The 17,557-nt window shown below is 34.2% G+C and overlaps 1 protein-coding gene across 3 annotated transcripts in view; it reads left to right on the top strand.

The window, feature by feature from the left end:
- The window catches only part of LOC127724143 (uncharacterized), a 311,392-nt gene that overhangs the window by 269,156 nt on the left and 24,679 nt on the right, over nt 1-17,557 (top strand). The gene's annotated exons all lie outside the window — the stretch shown is intronic.

Raw genomic sequence — 17,557 nt, 5'->3', positions numbered from 1 at the left:
ATGCAATTTAGGCATTCATAAGAGAAAGAACTACAATAATCTTTGTTTATTCGAAACTAAGAATTTATTACTTTTATGAAAATTGTCGACATAATTCTACCAGTTATTTTTTAAGAATTAGACTCCTTTACCTCACACTGCATTGTACCTCCTTACATATCTTTTGAAACTTGATAATGTTACAAAACTATACAAATATCATAATAGTCTGGACAAAGATGACTTTTATAATTTAATTTCATTTGTGATCAATGATAATAAAATAGACTTTGTGAGGAACAACTTACATTTGCAATAAGTTTGTCTGCTGTCCATCTTTGCATTAAATCCCCAATGTTTACAACAATAGTTCCTGGAATAGGAGGAGCTTGAATATATTCTCCATCACGTGATTTTACCTAAAATGGTGTTATATATATTAATTAATGAATAAAAGAAGATATGGAGTATACATTTAATAAGGCAGCAAACCAACATGAAACATTACCAAAAAAGAAAAAAAAACCACTTTATATAAATGCGTCCGCTTTTCTTGATTAACCTTCATGAGGAACGCTGAAAGCCAAAAAATTGGAAACCAAGGATGTTTTAGTACCTAACCATTTGAAGAGAGCTACATGTATATGACCGAAAAAGAACTAAAACTCATAGCCAAATCCACATTTAGGTTAACTTTGCATGAAAAAAAGAAGCGACAGATACCAAAGAGACATTCAAACTCATAAGTCGAAAACAAACTGACAACGCCATGACTAAAAAAGAAAACAGACAAACAACAGTACACAAAACACAACATAAAAATAAAGACTGAGCAACAAAAACCCCTTCAAAATCTGGGGGTTATCTCATGTATTCCGGAAGGGTAAGCAGATCCTGCTCCACATGTGGCACCCGTCGTGTTGCTCACGTAAGTATAAACCCATTGATAAGTCTAATTCGGTAGGTCACATTCGGGGAAAAGTGGACGGGATTGTAGTTACGACAATTGGAACATATCCGTCATCATCTGTGAAACAGATATTCCATAACGGTCAACCAACTCGTAAAGGCGTCCGTAATATTTAGGATGATTTCAACTTCACCATTTGGGACTCTTGGTTTAATAGTTCACGACTTCCTTGTGAGCATCAACCCTTTGTCAAGGAAATCATGATAGAAAATACAAGCCCTGGAATATCGTATCAACTGGGAGATATACTCTGTATACTCCGTATGCAGGCTATGCTGAAATTGTACTGCATAGAAATGGAAAGATCACAATTGGGAAGCTGAAATCATATCTTTTGTCGATAAGTTTTTTTTTGTTTTCTACCGACCCTCATTGTCAATTTCTAGATGTTAGTCAAAGAAAGAGTTAGAGCCTTAGTTTCTGCATAATATCTAAGTTTATTAACGGACATTTTAAGAAAATTTTGTTATAAGTCATGTCAGTACAAATTTAAAGCTCTGACTACTGAACTGATGATACTGTCCGTTATTTATAGTCCTGCATCAGTATTATCGATCCAGTTCTACATACATGTATCATAAATTAAAATACACTTTTTAAATTGTATGCGTCCGAAGCACTTTACTGGATTTATCTTCATCAGGAACGCTCAAAGCATACACCTTGAAAGCCAAGGATGTATAAGTAAAGCTATATGACCAATAAAGGCAACAGTAGTATACCGGTGTTCAAAAGTCATAAATCGATTTAGAGAAACCAAATCTGGGTAACAAACCAAAATCGAGGGAAACACATCAACTATAAGAGGAAAAAAAAGAACAACAGGAACACCGAAGTGCAACAAACACAAAACGCCAACACACATAGAAACGATCTATTTGATAACAACTGCCATATTACTGACTTGGTAAAACGGACCTATCATACAAAATACCAAAGACATATATGCTATAATTAAATTAGCAAATATCACAAATATCTGACGTAGTAAGAAGGAAATAAATTCCGCGTGATCATCAAATATTGGCGTTATATCAGTGAGACACATCATTTGGTTCTGACCGTGTTCCTACTTTTTTGCAAAAAATGTTCCAGATATTTTTCCATGACATGGCAATAATGGTATCACCAGACATTGATTAAGAAACCGTCTAAAGTTACTTTCGGTTTTAAAAACATTATGACAAGATTCTCTGTACTTAAATTGTTGTCAACTGCAGAATACCGTGGTGAAAGCAGTTAGAAATGCGAAAGGAAAAACAATAAAAAAACAAACCCCTCTACATTAAAGATTCAATGTATTTCTCAGGATAAATTTTATCAATTTGCAGGAAATTCAAAGGCACTCTAAGGTAAATCGGTAACCTTGTATGGAGAGATTGAAAACAGGATAAAGAAATACGATACAAAAAGGGTGGAAATACGATAGATAAGAAAATAAGAAATAAAGATAAGCTCGAATTTTTAAGAAATCAACTTACATAAATTACCAGAATGCGAGACAACTAAATGACTATGGAATTGTGTCTCTTAATAAATCGTTCAAAACGATCAACGTTTTCTCTTTACGTGTGTTTTGGAAAGTTAAAGCAATTGATGTCATATTAAAAAAAAACATGTCTGTTTTGCTTTTTCTCAACCTGATTTATAAATGCATACGCTTGATTTCCTCATTGAGATGCCTATTTTATTTTGAACTATTTGTTGAACTCAAATCACATCAACATGATTACTTACTGGAAACGTTCTTTCACTTTTGTTGCGTAAAAAGTCTATGATCAAATATACAAGTCACCTAAAATGTTTACCTCTAACCCTCCAATGTTGTCTTGGAAAAGCAATGTGAGGGTACCATAATCGGAATGTTCACCACATCTAACTTGGCCTTCTATGATTTCTGCAGATAAATATTAACTTACATTATAACTGTGTCAGAAAGTTTCACAATATATATTGTTTCATCGTGAAAGTTCGAAAGTTGAATATGTACAGTTGTACATCGTAAACATTCTTTTATGTTTTTTATCTCAACATTTTCTATAAAGAATGTGATATCAATTCGCAATATTTTAATATAATTTTGTTATTATAAAATGATATATAATTACGATGATTCTTGACCCCAGTCGTTCAGATTAAGATTTAACGTTAATTTTTTTTTTTGCATGTGTAAATGCTACTGCAGATTTAATGGATAAAAAAATATCCTACGAATAGTATATTCTAAAAGGCGTGGTGGTAAACATATATCTTCGACTTTTTTCTTTGGAACCACGATATAATAGAAACTGTCTGATATTACATGTTGGTATTTCACTTTAAATTGCGAGTCCCTTTCCCACTTAATGTTTGAACGATTTCAAAAATATCAGTTGATAAACCTTGCTTGGAACCGATATAACCTAAAATTTACATTTACCTTTTGTAGAGGCCACTGCAGGATAAAATATACTTCTGATATTAGATATGTTTCCTTTGTTCCCTATAAAACTATGATACTTTCTCAGGAAATGTTTGTCCTTAAACATGTAAGAAATATATTGCTACAGTGTTATTTTGAACCGATATATCATGTTATGGAGGGGTATGTGCGAAAAATACCAGTCAAGGGTCTGCAAAATTTCCAGAGCCGCGAGGGAAATTTGGTCCCAAGACTGGTATTTTTCGCAAATACCCCTCCATAACATGATATATCTGTTTAATTACACCGAACAGATTTTGATTGAAACTCTCTGTACAGGTAAAGGGAAATCTTGTTTACTAGTAAGCTCTAATCCATAAAGTAACATGTTTATGCATAATAATGAGGATAAGTTGAGAATTATACATGTACTTATACGCGTTAGCTCTGTCTTTGTGTAACGTCATATCCAAATAATTTTCGCGGGAAGAGGCTCGAGATGGTAAAAAAGTAATATCCAAAATGATAAATACCACGGCATAGAATGGAATTTGGGGCATATTCACCGGCAGTGGTGAAAACAGCCAAATTCGTTTGAAATGAGGAAAAAAAGGTTAGAATATGCGTAAAATACACTGGCTACCAACCAATCAAAATCCGGCATTCTTATGTAAGGTGTAATTAAGACTTAAACATCCTGTTTTATCGACCAAATTGTAAACATCAGTAATGGCTTACCAATTGTTACATGCAGTGTGACTACATTCAAAATTCAACATATTGGCCTTTTTTTTGTGCACGGGATCGACATCGCTGCATAACATTTGCGCTTTTGATAGGATATTTGCGCTTTTTGATAGGACATTTACGCTTTTTGAAATAGATATTTGCGCTTCAATTATTACGACTTTTGCGCTTTCTAAAAATGGACATTTGTTCTTTATCGTACTGTACATTTGCTCTTTTGCAACAAACAATTTGAGGTTTGGTGTTTGGTCATTTGGACAACAGAATACAGTTGTATAAAATGTGACATGTCATCAGAATATTGTTGGTTGTCCCTTTTTGTCCTGTGTCACTGGATGCTAGATCAGACCTAATAGCCGTTCTAACTCGTTCATCAACCGGTCCTTCTGATGAAACGCATATAGGGGACGTTAGGTGCTATGGAATACATAACTGTGCCCGTTTGTCTTTATTTCATTCCATGCAACCCTAACATTTTGTAGTTTCAAAACTACATGTACATATATATAATATATTCAAAACGCCTACATCCTGTTTTTTAATTTGTTACGTTTCACAAATAAACTGTATTCACTTGCTTCACTAAGATAAACTGAATTTTAATATAATAATTTGTTAGATCTGAATTTATACCTGCTATTTTTTGCCGCTTTGTTAATATATGCCCATCATTTATAAACCATTATAAAACAGTTATATTAGTAAACAAACTTTGCAGTTTACGGGGTACTCTGTGTAACTTTCAATGACAGCGAGAGGTAAATTGACTTTGTCTGTTTCTTCTCCTTACCGCAAGTTTCAACTGCTATAATATTTCTACATCAAATTAAGATTGTATTCGTGCCCTAGAATTTATATTCGACGATGGTAACAAATAGATGCAAAATGTAGTCAGGACATGCATACATTGTACATGTAAAAATGTGTGAACATTTTGTTTTTATCATCTGTTGATCAGGAATAAAGACGCATTAACTGTTGGTCATGTTTACAAGTATACACACCTCTAACTTCAAACCAACAGATATAACGTCAAATACACGTAAAGCCAACTTTACACAACTCAAGAACAGGTCAGAATGTACTTTCTGAAAGTCAGGAATATTTGGCGGCCATATCTAAAATAAAATAATATCTTAGAAATAAACATTAGTGCTATGTCTAAATTTAGCTAAACATTTAGTAACAATGAATCCTTCATAAGCAATGATCACTGCTTGATGGAGCATACAATTCCTACAGGACATTTAACAATAAACAGACATTCAATCCATTTGGACAAAGAAACATATTATAAACATTTATGTTGGAGAATGTCCTTACCCCACAGTCAGGAATCAAACCATATGCCTCTTTGTAATCACCAGCTGGTCTGTTCGGGTTCAATCTGGATCAAATAATACCATAATTAGCACATTATTGAATAAAAAAGTAACCTTAGGTCATATATAATATATTGTGCTGATCAGATCTCTCGACTAAAAAAAAAAATCTTTTTATACTTTTAAATGTAGATCATATGATGTAGGTGGTTGTTTTATAATAGACATGTTTACGTGCGTGTTGGTGTCAGAAAGTGTTTGTGTGAATGTGTGACTGTGCATAGCAGTTAATAAGAACAAACAATATTTCTAGATATGAGCTTTCAATATATCTGTTATAATTTGCAAAACAGAAAATTAATTCCAAATAACATTCAAAATCATAAGTCGAAGAAGCACAGACAAATCTTGATCAATGGGAATAAAGATGAAAACCAGCCAACTTTCTACGTAATACTATACAACAACCATACGATTGCGTAACACGATTCCACCTAATACCAAGGCTTTTAGGCGATTCAGAAAGCAGACCCTGCCCGCTAGAGACAACCGTTATGTTGTTCATGCCAAGTTACATTCGGGAATAAACTGCAGTCTTTGATAAAGTGTGTAGAATTTTGTATAGTTGATTTGACAAGTCTTTAACTGAAATGTTTATGGAAATATAAAATTTGTGTTTTATTTGCAGCTTTGGCGAGGTTCTAAAAAATTACGATTTTGTTGATATTCGCGAATCATATTAATTGTGTTGATTTATTGAAATTTCTCTAAATGACATGCTTGCAGGATCTCTATTTGTTGATCTCCTGACTGTGTATATTCTCATTTTTTTTTTAAATATGCCTCTTTTTGAACTTTTGTGTCATATATACAAAGGGTTTATAATTATCTAGACTTCTTAGAAATGAGAATTACCCTCTGACAACTGTTTTCTGGCGATTTACTTTCTTACTAAGAAAAGAATTTATGAAATGGAATTTTAGCGAGTGTTTTGTATGGTTTTTTTTTCTCGATTGTGAGTTCACTGCAATGCATCCTATCGCTGACTTACACAACTGGTATTACTAGCGAAACATAAACTGAGCCTATGATTTAATCCCTGGGATTTTGATTGGGTTTGTCTTACTCAATCCTAAATTTTGTTATTGATATTTCTGTGATTGTTGTTTGTCGTTTCGTCGTATTTCATTTTGGACATTGTGACGGTGTTGTCTGTTTTGATCCGACCTATGGTGTTTGCCTTTTGCTATCGTCTAAATCTTTTTTCAAGCAATATCATTTACTTAATGTTCAATACACACCACTGAACTGTTCATTCCTTGCATACCTTTCTTTTTCCAATCCTATCCAGCCAAAGTAACTATCATCTGGTTTGATACATTTCATTTTGTCATCAACAGATTGGGTAAAGAATTCTTTGGAGCTCTCTAGTGCTAACCTTAACTGAAAACATGATCAAACCTGAATCATATACTATGGTTACATAACCTAGAAATTGAAATCATTATAAATGTTACGGCCATATTTAAATGCATGTTTGAATAGAAATACATTCTTTTTCTTTTTTTACAAATTGAAATAATGAAAAAAAAACCCAAAAACAGGAACAATTCTGTTTTTATTTAAAGCGTAAGGAAATTAAATATATGGAAACAAATTTCAATCATATGATACCAGAAAATGACATGGTGTTCTTCTTATATAATATGTAATAGTTTGTCAATCTATTAATTACGAATGATAGCCTACAGTTTTTTCTTCCAGTACAAATAAGAGATGCAAATTGAGGAGTATAATGTCAGTTGTGGTCAATTCCATCAGACAATCAAACAAAATAAATGTCAATTAGAATTATTTACTGCAGCAAGTATCGTTTGTATTTTCGAACCGATTCATACATTTGATATAAACAAAATTACATGAAGGAGTTTGTGGTGTATTAAGTCGACAGTAGTTTACATGGGTTGAAATCTGGTAAATTGATCAAGGCGACAACTGTAGTTTACATAAGTGTAAATCTCGCAAATTAATTAAGAAGAAGTAGCAAATAGAAGCTGATGGAATCTCATAAACTCTAAAAGGAGAAAGACTAAAATTTGTCAGTCATTTTTTGAGGTACAATGATTTCACTCCAAGCAAGCAATTGCTGTATTATATGGTTGAAAAATAAGCCATACTTTTCTTGCTATTTATTTTACGTAATCGTTTCAAATGGAATAGAGAATGGAAACGGGGAAAAAATCCGAAGTCTTTTGATTGTAAGTAATGATCTGTACCTGTTCATCGGGAAGTCCATGATTCTTTAGGTAACAGAACCCTATTTCCTCCAGAGCCTGGCACATTTCATTTCCCAATTGCCTTAGATGTTCGTCAGATACAGATTCATCATTTTCCACATCTATACCATATGTCTTGAAATCGATTACGGGTATTTTAGCTGTCTCTGACATTTACTTTCTTCTGTCAAAAATAAATAAATGCATTTGTGTTTTGCGATCAATATAGTTTTTAGTCCGGATTGTAAACTTTCTAGCATAATTAATCGTTATCTAATTTGGATAAAATTTATGCAGTAGCTTTCTACAGACAACAGGTCAAGTTTGAAAATGAGCCTTGTACAAAAATTTAGTAGACGGGTAACATTGAAAATCTGTTGTGTTATTCATATTGCAATAATTTTTAAATTTACAGAACTATATTTCAAAAGTTTCGATCAGAAAGTTTCGACATACATTTATACATTGTACATGTAAACGTCAGCTTGTTAGATTCCCCAAGTAAACTAAGAAAACCATGAAGATTTTGATAAATAAAGGCTAGGTTTTGAAAAGGTCCAAGAAAGTTGTAAAATTTCCCCAAAATTGTAAGAGACGTTATTATAATACCACATCTTTTTATTTTTATATTGTATGCTTTTTTGAGCAAGGAGAAAACCAACTTGAAAAAGACCTCGTTATGAAGGCATTTGCGATCGCCCTAAAAACAACTCCATATAAAATGTTTCCACTTAAAGAATGGTTATCATCAAATTAGATCAGAAGCTTATTTGGAAACTTTACTTTAAAGAAAACAAACGAATTGGTTGACAATTCTTATAAAGTGGAAACAATTGATGAAGCAGATGAAGGACATGATTCAGACTTCATTGAAGTACTACTGTCAAATATTGAATATATTGAACTCAAGATCAGTTGAGGACAATAATAACGAGAAATTTTTGCTTCTTCTTCTGTCTATTATATGTGTTTATATATCAGAAATATTTGTGAATTTATCACCCAGAATCAAGCTATCGAACAATAAGCCAGCGAACAATAAGATACATCAAGCTAGCGAACAATAAGCCAGCGAACAATAAGAACACGCGCCAACCTGATCATGCCTAAAAACCGAAGACTTGCAATAACATGAAATAAATGATTTTGAAGATTAGCGTCTGTCCAAGTTTAATAACAATCCATGAAGGTTTACCATATTATCATGTCAAAAAATTCAATCCCAGTTTGTCTGTAAATGTAAACTGTAAAAAACTAAGTCCATCTTTCAGAAAAATACTGAATTGAAAAAAATATATTTTCAAAAGTTTGCTTCAGACATTATCTCTTAATCATAAAAAGGCTTCTGCCAAAGTTTTATAAAATTGTATGAAGGTTTGCCAAAGTAAATGATGTGTAACAAATTTTAACCCCAGACTGTAACTACTTGTTAACTGAAAAAAGATCTATATCCATTTATCAGTAAAATACGTAAAATGAAAATACATATTTAATTAATGAAGATTTTTTACATTTTTTTGCATTTTTGCCAAGTATCTTAAAAACTACAATCTATAGATAGAAATTTTAAAAAGCAAGAAAAAAATAGATTTACAATCATTTCGTAGAAAGAGACAGTTAAATACATGAGATGAGTTTGATTTTGACGAGTTAACTCTAATAAAGATATGACAGCACAAATTATTTAAGAAGCCTGTTTTATAATTAGATTTCTTTGTAGCATCCCCTTGGTTATATAAAAACCAATGTTATGGTGACTGTAATTTGTTTGCTATCTACACCTTGTTAGATTATTGCTCTTTTTTTTTTTTTAAACCACTTTAAAACAACATAAATATACAGATTGATTTTTTAATTTTTTCAGAAATTGCAAATTTTGACATTTTTCAACAGAATCATAGGAAAAAAATCACAATCAGTTTTTTGGTCTAAACATTCACTTATTATACCTTGGTATTCTTTGTTTTATATTTTACTTTATGAAAAAAAATAGAAATATCGAAACACTTATAACGTATCAAGAGCAGAATGCTTAATTTGAAGAAAAAATAGATACTTTTTAAAGATTTTAAAAAATGCATTTTTTACTGAATTATCTCCTTTTGTACAATAGAAAATCAATATTTATGGCTACATTTATTGTAATTGTATTATCTTCATTGATAGTTCAACTTACATTGTTAAGTATAATAATGGTTTTTACGGAAGCGTATTAGGGCCATCCTTTTTATTTTTTTTTTTTCAAATTGTCGACATTAATCTTGGAATTATCAATTTTAATCTTTTATCTTGGGATTATCAACTTTAATCTTGGAATTATCATCTTTTATCTTGGAATTATCAGCATTAATCTTGGAATTATCAACTTTAATCTTGGAATTTCAAACTTAAATCTTGGAATTATAAACTATAATCTTGGAATTTCCAACTTAAATCTTGGAATTATCAACATTAAACTTGGAAATTTCAACTTTAATCTTGGAATTATCAACTTTAATCTTAAAAATGACTGATATATTACTTCTAGTCCTTAGTTTATTGTGTTTCTCCGTATACTTAATCTAATTATAATTATTTTCTCGGCTACATTTTTTGTAAAATGTTACAGAAAAATAGACGTGTATCTAAAGTCTTGTATAGTTTCGCGTAGACTTATATCCATGAAAATGGGGAAGGGGGGGGGGGGGGGGGGGGGGGGGGGGGGGTGCTGTAACTTCCCAATAGTGGGTATACGTGGATATGCCAAAAATATTGGCCATAATTTAGCGAGATTTTATATTTATGACGCTACTTTTTAATGACATTCTATATTGATATGCATAGTTCTTACCAGACTCAAGCTAGCGACAAATTCCAGCGACCAATCAAGCTAGCGACCATATCTATTGACCACTTAAGTTAACAATGAGAATCAACACGTTAGAGAACCATTCAGAGATATGTCTGAAAATCACAAAATGACATTATGCTACAACGTTCTTCTGATAAGAAATACGTAATATATCGCTTTTAAATGTTTAATGGACCACATATGTCTACATTTGCAATACATAGGGGACGGAAGAATAAATACATATACTTTTTAGAAAGGATAAAGTAATTAATTTTGTATAAATTTTACTTTGGAATTCAATCTTTCTAACAATTCACGTAAGTAACGTGGTTGCTCAAGGCTTATGCTTAAAATCAGTAGTTCAGTATTTGAAGATTTTATATTACAAGGCATTATACACTTATATGAAATCGAGATCTTCGTTCCTTGCCGAAAAGTTAAAAAAAAAAAAAAAACCAAGCAAAAAAAAAAAAAAGTTAAAAAAAAAAAAAAGTATCTATTATGTTTGTTTGCGATACTTTAAGCTAAGATTTTTAACGTGTAACACTAACTACATATAGTATAGATGAATTAATAAAAGGCCATCTTAGTACATAACGGTTAAATCAAGCCTCAAGATTCAGATGTGTAATGCGAATTGTAGAACATATAAAAATAATCTTAGTACATTAGTATAGATGTCAATTTACGGTGAGATAAATAAAAAGTTAAACTGAACAAGAAAGACGCTATATGCGGTAGATAAAATCATATAACAGCTTTCTCTACTCTCGGCATCCTCAAATATCGTGTATTTCCTTAAAACCCTTTAGGTAAAGAATAACTGTATCGGCCCTGTCAAAAACAACATACAAGAAAGTAGTACATATTTCAAATAAAATAGTTCCTACGCATATAGCTAAAACTTTGTCAATAAGTAATATATTTGGTTTATTTTGGTATCAAATGAAACCTTAATAACTTGTAATCACTAAAGGACCATTGTTGAAAGTCTCTTTTGAATAAATAAAAAAAAAAGAAATTATAAAGCAGGGCATATTTGCCCTGTTGCTGAGATTTGCTCAGTACCTGTTTTTGTACTTCCAAATTTCCGGGAACCAGTGCGCACATAAAGGTATGTTGAATTTTTTTAGGAGAAGTAAGGGTAAAGTATAATTGACGAACAATTACCGTCTCATTATTTGAAATTAGGGCAATAATTATTAGTTTTACCCTATTGGATAAAAGGACCGGGGCACTTTCCCACCCGGGCATTTTCATTAAAAAAGGGCCTGGGACAAGCTTTCAATTCCACTAGGTGTGGGTAAAAACTTTGCCGTAGGGAACTGTACACAAAGACTGAAAAATGTGCCCATACCCATTATTGATAGCTAACTTAGACTTTGGGTGGCCAGTGAAGTCTTCAGGTGCACTTTCCCACCCAGGTATTCATATGAGTTGAAGATATGGATATTAGCTTTCAATCTAACCACCTGGAGTCAAGATATTTGCCATGGGAAACGGGAGGATAGCGATTCCTGCCACCACCCCTGTGCCGAAAAATGAGAAATTTGATATGTTGTTGTGAGCTTCCAGTGGACTTTCCCACCCGGGCATTTTGATGTATAAAAGGGCCTGGGACAAGTTTTCAATTCAACTAGGTGTGGGTAAAAACTTTGCCGTAGGGAACTGTACTCAAAGACTGAAAAATGTGGCCATACCCATTATTGATAGGTAACTTAGACTTTTGGTGGCCTGTGAAGTCTTCAGGTGCACTTTACCACCCAGGTATTCATAGGAATTGAAGATATGGATATTAGCTTTCAATCTAACCACCTTGAGTCAAGAACTTTGCCGTAGGGAAGTGGGAGTAAAGCGACAGCTGCAACCACCCGTAATGGAAAAAATTCGAAATTGGTTATGTGGTTGCCAGCTTCCGGTGCACTTTGCCATCCGGGCATTTTCATGAATAAAAGGGCCCGGGACAAGCTTTCAATCCCACTAGATGTGGGTAAAAACTTTGCCGTAGGGAACTGTATAGAAAGACTGAAAAATGAGCCCCTACCCATTACTGATAGGTACCTTTGACTTTGTATGGCCAGTGAAGTCTTCAGGTGCACTTTCCCACCCTGGTATTCATACCAGTTGAAGATATGGGTTATAGCTTTCAATCTTACCACCTGTTGTGAAGAACTTCACCGTAGGGAAGTGGGAGTTAAGCGACAGCTGCCACCACCCGTAATGGACAAAAATTCAAAATTTGGTTATTTTGTTGTGAGCTTCCGGTGCACTTTCCCACCCGGGCATTTTCATGAATAAAAGGGCCTGGGACAAGCTTTCAATTCCACTAGGTGTGGGTAAAAACTTTGCCGTAGGGAACTGTACATAAAGACTGAAAAATGTGCCCATACCCATTATTGATAGGTAACTTAGACTTTGGAGTGGCCAGTGAAGTCTTCAGGTGCACTTTCCCACCTAGGTATTCATATGAGTTGAAGATATGGATATTAGCTTTCAATCTAACCACCTGGAGTCAAGAATTTTGCCGTAGAGAAATGGGAAGATAGCGATTCCTGCCACCACCCCTGTGCTAAAAAATGAGAAATTTGGTATGTTGTGTGAGCCTCCGGTGCACTTTCCCAACCGGGCATTGTCAAGAATAAAAGGGCCCGGGACAAGCTTTCAATTCCACTAGGTTTGGGTAAAAACTTTGCCGTAGGGAACTGTACACAAAGACTGAAAAGTGTGCCCATACCCATTATTGATAGGTAACTTAGACTTTGGGTGGCCAGTGAAGTCTTCAGGTGCACTTTCCTACCAAGGTCTTCATATGAGTTAAAGATATGGATATTAGCTTTCAATTTAACTACCTGGGGTCAAGATATTTGCCATGGGAAACGGGAGGATAGCGATTCCTGCCACCACCCCTGTGCCGAAAAATGAGAAATTTGATATGTTGTTGTGAGCTTCCGGTGCACTTTCCCACCAGGGCATTTTTCATGAATAAAAGGGCCTGGGACAAGCTTCCAATCCCACTAGATGTGAGTAAAAACTTTGTCGTAGGGAACTGTACACAAAGACTGAAAAATGTACCCTTACCCATTACTGATAGGTAACTTAGACTTTGGGTGGCCAGTGAAGTCTTCAGGTGCACTTTCCCACCCAGGTATTCATATGAGTTGAAGATATGGGTTTTAGCTTTCAATCTAACCACCTGTGGTCAAGAACTTTGCCGTAGGGAAGTGGGAGTAAAGCGACAGCTGCCACCACCCGTAATGGAGAAAAATTCGAAATTGGGTATGTGGTTGTCAGCTTCCGGTGCACTTTTCCATCTGGGCATTTTCATGAATAAAAGGGCCTGGGACAAGCTTTCAATCCCACTAGATGTGGGTAAAAACTTTGCCGTAGGGAACTGTATAGAAAGACTGAAAAATGAGCCCCTACCCATTACTGATAGGTAACTTAGACTTTGGATGGCCAGTAACGTCTTCAGGTGCACTTTCCCACCCAGGTCTTCATACCAGTTGAAGATATGGGTTTTAGCTTTCAATCTAACCACCTGTGGTCAAGAACTTTGCCGTAGGGAAGTGGGAGTAAAGCGACAGCTGCCACCACCCGTAATGGACAAACATTTGAAATTGGGTATGTGGTTGTCAGCTTCCGGTGCACTTTCCCTTCCGGGCATTTTCATGAATAAAATGGCCTGGGACAAGCTTTCAATCCCGCTATAATTATTTTCCATTTGAAAACCTGTTGACTCTAATGATCCTTTTCCGGGAAAAAAAGTGTGTATCTTCTCAAATCTAATCCTTCTTCCGGCACCACATGTTGTACATAGTTCTCTGGTTTTCATGCTCTGGATCTGAATTTACTTCATACTCTAATTCAGATTTTAAATCTGAATTAAAATCATTGAAAAATTTAGTTTTTCCATATTACCTCTTGTTCCACTTTTCTTTCTTATAGCCATTCCACTTTTACCCTCGTCCTGTTTTGTTTCATTACTAACTCCATTTTTGTTAAATGGTGTTTGTTATTTTAAATGTTGATGTCATGTTTTTGTTGTTAGTACTTTACAATATATTTGTTTTAGTTTAAAATAAAAAGATTTCTTGGTATGCGCAATTCACTTCACATATTGCTCCATCTTAGAATCTTCCGTTAAATTTTGAATATGAACCCTATTGTTATGGAAAAATGTTCTTCTTCCTTCCTTTGAAACCTTGATCCTTAGTTTGAAACCAGTGTCTAAGAAAAGTATTCCTGTTAGACTTTTTAGTCAATTTTAAACCGTCACTTCTCCTGTATGACCCTTTCAAGTATGTTCCCTTGTAAAACACTGCTAACCAAGTACATACAAATACGTGCAATGTTTCCACCTTTCGGTCTTTAACTGACGAGTACTGCTTATTCCAAACCTACTCTACACATCTTCTACATTTAAGATTTTATTAAAAACACTCCAGTGAGGATATCCTTCCATTTTATTGCTTCACAATTATTTTTCTTTGGCTTTTTCTTCAAATACGTTTACGGATTGACTAAAAAATTTATCGTCCTACTCCTCAAACATAGTTATTTTTCATTTATTGTCATAGCTGTAAATTATGGGTCAAAAAGGATCTAACAAAAACACTTTTCTGTCAGGTTCACAGACAATAACTTGGGTATAAGTGTAGGGATCTCTATTAAATTTACGCACAAGGTTCCATACAACAAAAGGAAGGGGAAGGTTAGGATTTATTTTTGGTTAATTGTCGTAGCTGTTAGGTAATTAGGGGTCAAAAAGGGGCCAAAACAAGAATTTTTCATGTTTCAGGACAATAAATGGTGTATAAAAGTATAGATTTCTATGAAATTTTACCACAAGGTTCCTAACTTCTAAAGAAGTTTCGATCGATTTTTGGAGGGTCATGGCCCATACCGTTTGATAATAATGGAGGCAGAAAACAACTATTTTTCTGATTTGCAGACAATAACTTGTGTATAAGTTTATGGATCTTTATTGAGTTTTAGTTCAAGGTTCCATACCACAATGGAAAGGTTTGGGTTTACTTTAGGGGTCATTTCGATAGCTGTTTAGAATAAGGGGCCAGAAAGGGCGTAACAAAAACAATTATTTGTCTGGTTCCGAGTGGAAAAATGCATCGGAAGCTCACAACATCATACCAAATTTCTCATTTTTCAGCACAGGGGTGGTGGCAGGAATCGCTATACTCCAGTTTCCCTACGGTAAAGTTCTTAACCCTAGGTGGTTAGATTGAAAGGTAATATCCATATCTTCAACTCATATGAATACCTGGGTGGGAAAAAGGACATGTAGACTTCACTTGCCACCCAAAGTCTAAGTTAGCTATCAATAATGGGTATGGGCACATTTTTCAGTCTTTGTGAACAGTTCCCTACGGCAAAGTTTTTACCCACACCTAGTGGAATTGAAAGCTTGTCCCAGGCCCTTTTATTCGTGAAAATGGCCGGGCGGGAAAGTGCACCAAAAGCTCACAACAACATACCAAATTTCTCATTTTTCAGCACAGGGGTGGTGGCAGGAATCGCTATCCTCCCGTTTCCCTACGGCAAAGTTCTTGAACCCAGGTGGTTAGATTGAAAGCTAATATCTATATCTTCAACTCATATGAATACCAGGGTGGAAAAGTGCACCTGAAGACTTCACTGGCCACCCAAAGTCTAAGTTACCTATCAATAATGGGTATGGCCACATTTTTCAGTCTTTGTGTACAGTTCCCTAGGGCAAAGTGTTTACCCACACCTAGTGGGATTGAAAGCTTGTCCTAGGCCCTTTTATTCATGAAAATGCCCGGGTAGGAAAGTGCACCGGAAGCTCACAACAACATACCAAATTTCTAATTTTTCAGCACAGGGGTGATGGCAGGAATTGCTATCCTCCCGTTTCCCTACGGCAAAGTTCTTGACCCTAGATGGTTAGATTGAAAAGTAATATCCATATCTTCAACTCATATGAATACCTGGGTGGGAAAATGCACATGAAGACTTCACCGGCCACTCCAAAGTCTAAGTTACCTATCAATAATGGGTATGGGCACATTTTTCAGTCTTTGTGTACAGTTCCCTACGGCAAAGTTTTTACCCACACCTAGTGGAATTGAAAGCTTGTCCCAGGCCCTTTTATTCATGAAAATGCCCGGTTGGGAAAGTGCACCGGCTATTTTATCCAATAGGGTAAAACGAATAATTATTGCCCTAATTTCAAAGAATGTGATGGTAATTGTTTGTCAATTAAACTTTACCCTTACTCCTCCTAAAAAAATTCAACATACCTTTTTGTGCGCACTGGTTCCCGGAAATTTGGAAGTACAAAAATAGGTACTGAGCAAAATCTCAGCAACAGGGCAAATATGCCCTGCTTTATAATTTTTTTTTATTATTATTCAAAAGAGACTTTCAACAATGGTCCTTTAGTGAATACAAGTGATTAAGGTTTCATTTGATACCAAAATAAACCAAATATATTACTTATTGACAAAGTTTTAGCTATATGCGTAGGAACTATTTTGTTTGAAATATGTACTACTTTCTTGTTTGTTGTGTTTGACCGGGCCGATACAGTAATTCTTTACCTAAAGGGTTTAAGGAAATACACGATATTTGAGGATGCCGAGAGTATAGAAAGCTGTTATATGATTTTATCTACCGCATATAGCGTCTTTCTTGTTCAGTTTAACTTTTTATTTATCTCATCGTAACTTGACATCTATACTAATGTAAGATTATTTTTATATGTTCTACAATTCTCAATACACCTCTGAATCTTGAGGCTTGGTTTAGCCGTTATGCTCTAAGATGGCCATTCATTAATTCATCTATACTATATGTAGTTAGTGTTACTCGTTAAAAATCTTAATTTTAAGTATCGCAAACAAATAACATAGATACTTTTATTTTTTTTAACTTGTTTTGTTTTTGCTTTTTTTTTGTTTTTGTTTTTGATTTTGTTATTGTTTTTGCTTTTTTTTTTCTTACCTTTTCGGCAAGAAACGAAGATCTCGATTTCATATAAGTGTACAATGC

The sequence above is a fragment of the Mytilus californianus genome, unplaced genomic scaffold (genome assembly GCF_021869535.1).
Source record: "Mytilus californianus isolate M0D057914Y unplaced genomic scaffold, xbMytCali1.0.p SCAF_14, whole genome shotgun sequence".
In the NCBI taxonomy this organism is placed as follows: Eukaryota; Metazoa; Mollusca; class Bivalvia; order Mytilida; family Mytilidae; genus Mytilus; species Mytilus californianus.
This window is presented reverse-complemented; position numbering and strand designations above follow the sequence as displayed.